The following is an 8339-nucleotide window of genomic DNA, read 5'->3' as shown; positions in this document are numbered from 1 at the left end:
AGACAATATTGGGCTTGGCTTTGTAGCTGGTGGCCCATGTGTTGTGGACACATATGACCCCAGGCCTCACCATGGCTGTCTGTCCAGACCCCAGAATTCAAAGGCTTAAAACTAAAGACAAGCTAGCAACAAGATGTGTGCAAACTTCTGTGGGAAACCCAGCAGACAGTCTTCATAGTTTTCAGCCATAGATAAGTTAAGCAAATATTAAAATACCACAGAAGGAACAATTTTATAACCTTTAAACATCTATCAGAGATAGTATAAATCTTAGCAAAAATGTCAAACTCAAATTCTGAAAACTTGTCTATTTTACTAATGATTTTAAAAACTAGCTTAAATTAATTAATTTTAAAAACTAGCTTAATTTTAAAATTTAAAAAATTTTAATTTTATTTGCCAGAAATTAAAGTCATGTGAACTTGGAAAGCACTTAGGCTTATTTATGAGTGTGCATTATTTAAGCCAATTTAATAAGCCAATTCGGTACAAACTCATTTATAGACAAATATGTAGACACGACACAAAATTTACACTGTATACATGCGTATACACACACACACAAACACAAAGCAAAACACACAGAAACAAATAAGGATACAATATAAAACTCATGAGTTTATAAAAGCCGAGATGCAGATGTCCTTCACTGAGTTTAGAAAAAGCAAGGTAGCACATTTACATCTCAAAGCACAGAGAAGGAATGCAAGCTTTTTTAAAGAAGGAGTTGGGGTGTGTCAGAGGAGACACAGAGAAAGATTTAAAAGCAAATGGATGCCAAGACAAAATAAAATCATAGAATTTCATCACAGGATTTTATAAGGAGATACATAAATGAGTCTAGAAGAAAATTCAGACATTTGTTTAAAATAACCAGTTGAATGTCCAAGTCATATTTTGGAGACAATCTAGTTAGACAGGTTGTTTTTAATGTAGTTTTTGTCCCTTAACTGTGTTATTGAGTTGAAGACTGAGCCAATTAACAGATAGGGCCAAAGCTGCTTGAGAGGAAGGCAGCAAAGCCCAAAGTAGGTCTTTGGTGCGCCACAGCTGCACTTCTCATGAGGCCTCAGAGTCATTGGTGAAAACACCAAGAGAATAGAGATTCAAGAAAAAATGTTTCAGTTGACTAAATAGTTTCTTTGGGGAGAAGCAAAAATCCACAGAGAGAGAGAGAGGACTAAAAGAAAATATACTCAAACAAAACCAAAGAAATCGTCTCAGGATATAGAGCCAGTCCGTATGCTAGCCACGAATGGGCCAATCCCTTGAGCTCAGAGAAAAGTTAAACAAACCAAAGATCCTAACACATTATAAACCAAAATTTCAAGTTAAAAGCAAATCTAACAAACAATTGAACAATTTTGTGATGGGTCTAAAATTTCTTTCAAATCCAATCTCTGCTCAGATGTTGTGAGCTAGTTTTCTGGATATTAATATTTCAAAGGAGTTTATATCACCAAAGGATTAGTTCTGACTGGGCAGAGAACCTGGGCAGCGAGGGTGAAAGCACCGAATCCGAGCCATTATGCAACAGAGCCAGAGAAGCTTTTAAGGCTAGCTGTTCATCTTTTCATAGGTACCTGTAAGACAGCTGTTTAAGACCAGAGATCTCTAAAAATTCTCTTTTGAACACAGCCAATTCAAAGGACCAATGGTCTGGCCAGAGACAATTCTGGATCCTTCCCAGAAGTGCACCAAATTTCAGTAGTAACTCAATCCAATGAGCCTCTTGCTGTAAAGACCAGGGGGTATAAGAAATAGGCATTCTGGTGGGGGGTGTAGAAAATGCAGCTCCCATTATCCTCCCCCCAAATCACTCCTCGAGGTAGGTTAAGATAGTAAAAGGCTCTTGTTAACAGGCAGTTAAGAATGGTGTTGTGTGTACAGTGCCTCCAGTATCCCATGAATTTGTGGGGGGCTGCCAGTCACAGACGCGCTAATCTGTGACACCGGGTAGGCCGTCTTGGGAGTATACTTTTCCAGGACTAACCAGGCAACAAGAGTTGAGACAACAAACGTCCCTTATGGATGGGACTTCTTATTAAATCAAACTCCCCTGAGAGCTTGGTATGTTTGGAACAAAGAGTGTGTTTTGGGTTTCCCAGTTAAATCAAACGGGCCACCAGACATGAGCTTACACCCCTATACCCCTGCTGGTGGAGGGCAAGAGAGAATGCTCTCACTAGGTCACAAACCAAGCTCCAGTACATAAAAACAAGACGAGAAGAACCTTATCTGGTTTTTGTTTCTGGCTCAAACAACAGGTTTATTGGAATTCTAGGCCTGTGTTCTATGCTATGGTGCCCTTCTTTATGACAAAACAACACAGAAAGACAAAGACAAACGAAAAAGACTATTTCTGGGCGGAAGAGGATAAGACAATATGAATATTCATACCAAATGTACACCAGAGTTGCTACACTTCAGACTAGTCATACAAGTCCTTTTCATTCTACTAATCAAAAATTTGGAAAAAGAGACCAATGATGAATGATTTTTACTGTCTGCTCACCTTGATTCCATAGAGAGAGACTGGGAGTCTGACAGATAAGAAAAGCTTACCATTTTGCTGGCTTTCAAGCTCTGGTCTCCCTCGGCTATGGCTTCCAGAAGAGCAAGGTGGCTTTGGTATCCTGCTTGTAGGGGCCAAGGGAAGGCACCACCTTCAACTCCCTGAATGTTCTCTGAAAAGTCGTCTGATAAACGCAGATTAATATAAAGAAAAGGCATAATAAATTTTATTATATCATAGTTTTCATATGACATGAGAGCCTTCAGAATGAAGACCCAAACATATAGGGAAAATTGTCCATATTTATGCTTAGGTTCTATGAAGCAAGCATAGCCGTGCAGAAATGTGATTGGACAAGAAAAGTATGATCTAATGTTAACAGACTGAGTGGGGAAAGCCAGCAAGGCCTGACTGTTCAGATCCTTCTTGGTCTCTCTGTGTAGCATTCATTCCTCCAGAGTATGGAGCAGGAGCCTTTCTGGAATGGGGGTCTTGTGACCTACAATCAGACAAAGTAGGTCAGAGAATTTCTTTATGGCCAGGTCTAAGACAGAGAGGGAAGATTAGAGTATATCTATGACCTACCTTGGGGAAGAGTGATTCTAGTTTTTGTGGGTTTGCCTTGGCGGAAAATGAGGCTGAGAGACTGGAGGGCAGGAGAATGTCAGAGGAAAACTTTGTTTTTCAGGCTGCTTCTGAGGCCTTCACTTTGGGGTGTCACTTTCTGGGCCCCAATACCAGGGAGCTTGTTAGAACTGCAGAACATTGGGCCCCACCCCAGACCTACTGTGTTAAAACCTGCACTTTATCAAGAACATTGGATAATACTTCCGCACATTCAAGTTGGGAAGCCCTGTCCTCGAGCAGTGCTTTCTCATGCTTGGCTGTGCACTGGAATTGCCTGGAGATCTTCCCAAAACACTTATGCCTGTGTCCCACCCCCTGAGATTCTGATGCAATTGCTCAGGAGTGTGGAGGCTGGTTTGGGCAAGATTTTTAAAAGCATCCTAATAGAGTGACTAACTGTCCCAGTTACCCTAAGACTGAAGGAGTTTTCCAGGACATGGAACTTTCAGTGCTGAAATGAGGGATATCTCTGTCCAACCAGGATGAGTTGGTCTCTCTATCCTTGGTGGTTGTAATGTATAGAAGAAAGTAAAGACCCAGTGCTCAAGAGAGTGCATGGGAAGGGCCGGCAATTCAGAACCACATCATCCTGTTTTGACTTTAAGTTCCCTAAAGGCAGAGATGGCATCTAAAAATTCTTTTTGTATGTCTTATATTACAATATTTCGCACATAAAACCTGTTAATAATGCTTATCTCCAATACAGTGTTTCTCTGCATGTTTTTTAGTCATGCCCTAGTTTATAAAATTTTTTATGCAAAAGAGAGTTTACAAATTTAAAACTCATACCTGCAGTCCTATATACATACACACACTTCCCATTTTCCAAGAGAAGATCTTAGGGTTCTTCCAATAAATGCTGTTAGGGTTGACTTTGGCAGCCCACTTAGACACTCCAGTACTGGACAGCTCCTCATCTGGCCCCAGCCCTGGAGTTCATGTGTTGCTTATGTTTCTGTAAGATTTGCCAAAGATGAATAATATGTTTGTATTTTGTTTTCCAAAACTCACGTATGTAACAAAGTGAAGCATGTATGCCTTAGTTCCTTAATCTGAAATCTAATGTAGCAGTATCAGGTGAAGAAGCCACGCTCTTGTTGGTCCATAGATTCTTCCATAGAGGCCATGCAGTGTAGTGTTAAAGGCAAGCCTCAGGAGCTTGACTCCTGAGTTGATTAGCAATGTTATTTAACCCGTGCCTCAGTTTCCTTATCTTTAAAATGGGGATACTGATAATACCATATCTGCTTTATAGGGTTGTGAGGACTAAATGGATTCTTATGTACAGTGTCTTTGGAACTCTCATGAACCTTAGTGGGCAGCTCCACCAGGAATAACTGTGATTTTTATTCCTTACTGAGGCTCTTACTGTCTATTTTGTTTCCCTTGACTTCTTGGTCTTTCTTCCTTTTCCTATATATATCGCTGGGATTAGGGCTTTGAGGACATTTCCTGAAAATGTGTAAAGGAATAGATAAGAACAAAATAAGAAACCGCTCAGCCTCTTATCATCTTTCAATAGTCAGGTTTTATGTCCACATGCTCTTACCCATATGTGACTTTCTAAAATGTCCTGATGCAAGCCCACTGATTTAAGAATTTGAGACTTCACAAAATTAACAAAACTCCCTAAATCCTTACATGTACTAAAAATAAGGCCCAATAAAAGCCAGTAGAATAGGTTTGAAATCATGGATATTGTTTAATTCTTGTCATATTCCATCTTCTCATCAGTGTTGATGAGTGTTTTAAAGTTTCCAAGTACTTTGTCTTTACATTGTCTCTCTTCTGCAAGGGGAAATGTTCAAGGTTAGGATGTCTATCTCTCAGACTCAAGCCTTCCTACCTCCCCACCCCCACCTTTAAACTTTTTCTAGTAAATTTTGTTTTTCAGAACAGTTTTAAATTTGCATAAAATTGAGAAAATAGTGCCATATACCCTGTGAGAGAGAGTTCCATATACCCTGTGCCCAGCTTCCCCTATTACTAACATCTTACATTAGTAAAATGTACTTACATGTATGTTTGTTACAAGTAATTAGCCATAATTAATACATTATTATTAACAGTCCAGGCTTTATTCAGATTTCCTTAATTTTTACTTGATGTCTTTTTTCTGTTCCAGGATCTCATCCAGAATGCCACATTACATTCAGTTGTCATGTCTCCTTAGAATCTTCTTGGCTATAATGGTTAAGTCTCCCTTTTTATAACAGTTATTTTGGATTATTCGCTATTGTGATTATGAAATGAATTCATGGCTAATAGTATGCACATAGTTTAAAAATCAATATAATGACCTAAATTATAATGGAGGAGGAATAAAAGTAAATCAATACATAATTAATATGTATTTGCTTTTATAAACATTCACTCAGAACTGCACCAGAAGTCATAAATAAGTAGTCGGATATTTGCACCTACTTATAATTTAAGAACAGAAAGACAGGACTCTGGTATATTATTGACAGTTAAACTTTTTTTTGTCATTTTGAAACAAGAACTGAATATATTCACATACACATATGGAATTACTGGGCCTATGGCAGTTATACATGTGACAGGCACAGATGTGTTGAATGCTGACTCAGATGCCATGAGTAGAACTGGCTTCAGTGTCCTGATTTTCCAAAAGGGTAAACAGAGTACCCTCTTTCTTAGACTTATACAGTAGTTGCATTTCTAGAAAATTCTATGTGTATTCAAAAGGTGAAAAAATATTTTGTGTTTATATGTTAAACAGAATTAAAGTTATAATCTAATTAGAATCACATTTTAACTGAACCAAAGGTCAAATCTGACTTATGAAAGCCATATGGGACACAGACGTTCTCCTGCAGCTAGGGTCATCCCTCACTAAATGCCAGTGGCGGTCTCCTCCCATTGTGATAACTATGAAAGCACCTGCAAATTTCCAAAATGCCCCCTAGAGGGCGGTACCACTGTGGATTATGGTCCTAGACAGAGTTTAACAGGAGACCCGCCTTGGTTTCTTCATTTGTAAAATGCAGACAGTAGTAGCTGAGTGGGGAAGGCAATGCATGTAAAGCATTTAGCAAGGTGCCTGGCACATGGTATGTCCTCTAAGAATGTAAGCTAATATGATCTTTCAGTTAATCAGCAGGGATTGTTTGGGAGAACACTGTGTCCTTGGCATCTATGTAGGTGTGTGTGTGAGTGAAGAAGGTGGGTCAGGCAAGCACGGGCCATCCCTGCCCCACACAGGAAATAAGCAGTGAATTATTGATCACTTACAGTTCAGAAAAAGGAGAGCCCAGGTTGAGCTGGAGTCAGAGAAATCTTTCTGGAAGAGACAATAGTGGCTTATTGAATCAGGGCAGCTGCAACATGAAAGAAAATATATTTATCCCATGAATAAGAAATAACTCCTAGATCCTTACTTCTCAAAGTGTGGTCTTCAGACCAGCATTAGCAGCAACTGGAGGTTTATTAGAAATGCAGAATCTCAGCCTCTATTCCAGACCTACCGAATTAAAATCTGCATTTTTAACAATGCTGGGTGTTCATTTGCACATTCACGTTTGAGATGTACTGGACTACAGGACCACTTATAGAGGAATGATACTCGCTCCTTTGATGAGAGTCTGCTGTGGGCCTTGGGGGTGTGTGTGTGATAAGGGCACAGAGCTACATGATCCACATTGTGGAATAGTTAGGTAGTGAGAATCACAAAGGGTGGTCGCAGGTTGCAGAACAATCTATATCAGAATGTGTGTGTGTGTGTGTGTGTGTGTGTGTGTGTGTGAGAGAAGGGGTTCCAAACAAAGATTCCCAGCCAGATCTATTGAATCAGAATCGTGGAAAGCCAGGGAGGAATAAGCATTAAAAAACAAACAAACAAAAAAAAACTGGCCACCCACAAAAATACATAAATAAATAAAGTCTCAGTTGACTCTTAATAGGATGATGGGAAGGGGGCCTTAAAAAAATAAAATACCCATGCCAAGGTTCAGCTCAGATCAACCATAATCAATGATATCAGAATCTCTAGCAGACATTGAGACCTGGATATTTTTGCACTAGACTTCCAGGGTGATTCTTTGAAAGCCTATATGATTGTTTACCTTTGAGGACAAAAACAGGATTAGTGGGTAAAAATTTTCACTGTTTTTTATCCAAGTAATCATAATGTTTTTCTTTTTCTTTTGCAGCAAAAAGGGACCTTTGCAATGACCTATTTTGAATTTTAGTTTGTAGTTGAAGAAATTAGTGGTCAAAAAGGGAAAGTGAGTTGGCCAAAGTCAACTCAGATCTCCTAATTCCAACCTAACAACAGTAACAATAACACCAAAATAAAATGAAACCCTCTCCCCATTTCTGGTAATGTTTCCACTGTACCACAAAGACATTTAAATCCTACTCTGATTTTGAGCAAAGGAAAGGAGAGATGGGAAAGGAATCCTTTAAATGAGGAATTGGCATTTTAGAGTACTCAGATTATATCTGAGATTGATCTTGATCTAAAGGTGAAATCTAGATTCTAGAGCTTGAATGTTGATACCGTTGAAACTGTGGGGACAGGAAAGGTGTGATCCTTTCCTCCCCATCATAAAGGTCACGCTGACACTCCTGTAACGAAGATAGGTTAACAAAAGAAAAGCATAACAAATTTATTCAATCAAAATTTTATGTGACATGGGAGCCTTCAGAAATGAAGACCCAAAGACCCAGGGAAAAATGTCTATTTTTATGCTTGGTTTCCATGAAGAACAGCATGTAAAAATGTGATTGGACAAAAGGATATGAACTAATGGTAGAAAACTGAGGTGGGAAAACACAGCAATGTCTGTGTGTTGAGATTCTTCTTGCCTCTCTGTGTAGCATTAGTTTCTCATGGATATGGAGCAGGACCCCTCTAGAACGAGGGTCTTACAATCTACTGTCAGACCAGGTAGGTCAGAGAATTTCTTTATGGCCAGCCCTTACACAGAAAGGCTGGGGAAGTTTACAGTAACATTTCTAGGTTTTATGACCAATCTCTGGGAGGACGAGTTCTGGTTTCTATGAATCACTTCTGGGCAGAAAGAGGGTCCTGAGACAGGATAGAGGGTCAGAGAGAGACTTTGCTTCTGAGGGCTTCCAATCTCCTTTAGTTCAAAGTACTCAGCATGCAAAAGCGCCATACTGTGGGGTACCTGAGCCCCAACAAATCCAAGCTGAATCTGTTAACCATCTG

Source organism: Cynocephalus volans, chromosome 1 (genome assembly GCF_027409185.1).
Source record: "Cynocephalus volans isolate mCynVol1 chromosome 1, mCynVol1.pri, whole genome shotgun sequence".
NCBI lineage: Eukaryota > Metazoa > Chordata > Mammalia > Dermoptera > Cynocephalidae > Cynocephalus > Cynocephalus volans.
The sequence above is the reverse complement of the archived record's forward strand: the minus strand, read 5'-3'. Positions refer to the sequence as shown.